Raw genomic sequence first — 344 nt, forward strand, 5'->3', positions numbered from 1 at the left:
ACCTTACTATTTATTATTTGTAAGTATTAACAAAGAAAACTAAACAGAAATAACAAGAAAAATATCCAGATTCCAGATCAAACAACCCGCATCACAAGGAGCATATGACCATCACGGTTCACTCCGGGAATGATCAGCTTTCCGTCAGTCCTTTCTCATGCCTTGTGTCTGAGGGAAAAAAGGACCGAGTTCCCTTGAACATGTCAAAGTGACTGACAAAGAAGTGTCTTCATCTTCGTGCAAATGAAAGACGGTGCATGAGGATATTGCAAAATGAATAAAGGAATTAATAGATAAAATATAGATAATGAAATGAAATATAGACGAATACAGAGGTAAGGTGA

The sequence above is a fragment of the Penaeus monodon genome, chromosome 32, assembly GCF_015228065.2.
Source record: "Penaeus monodon isolate SGIC_2016 chromosome 32, NSTDA_Pmon_1, whole genome shotgun sequence".
Taxonomy (NCBI): domain Eukaryota; kingdom Metazoa; phylum Arthropoda; class Malacostraca; order Decapoda; family Penaeidae; genus Penaeus; species Penaeus monodon.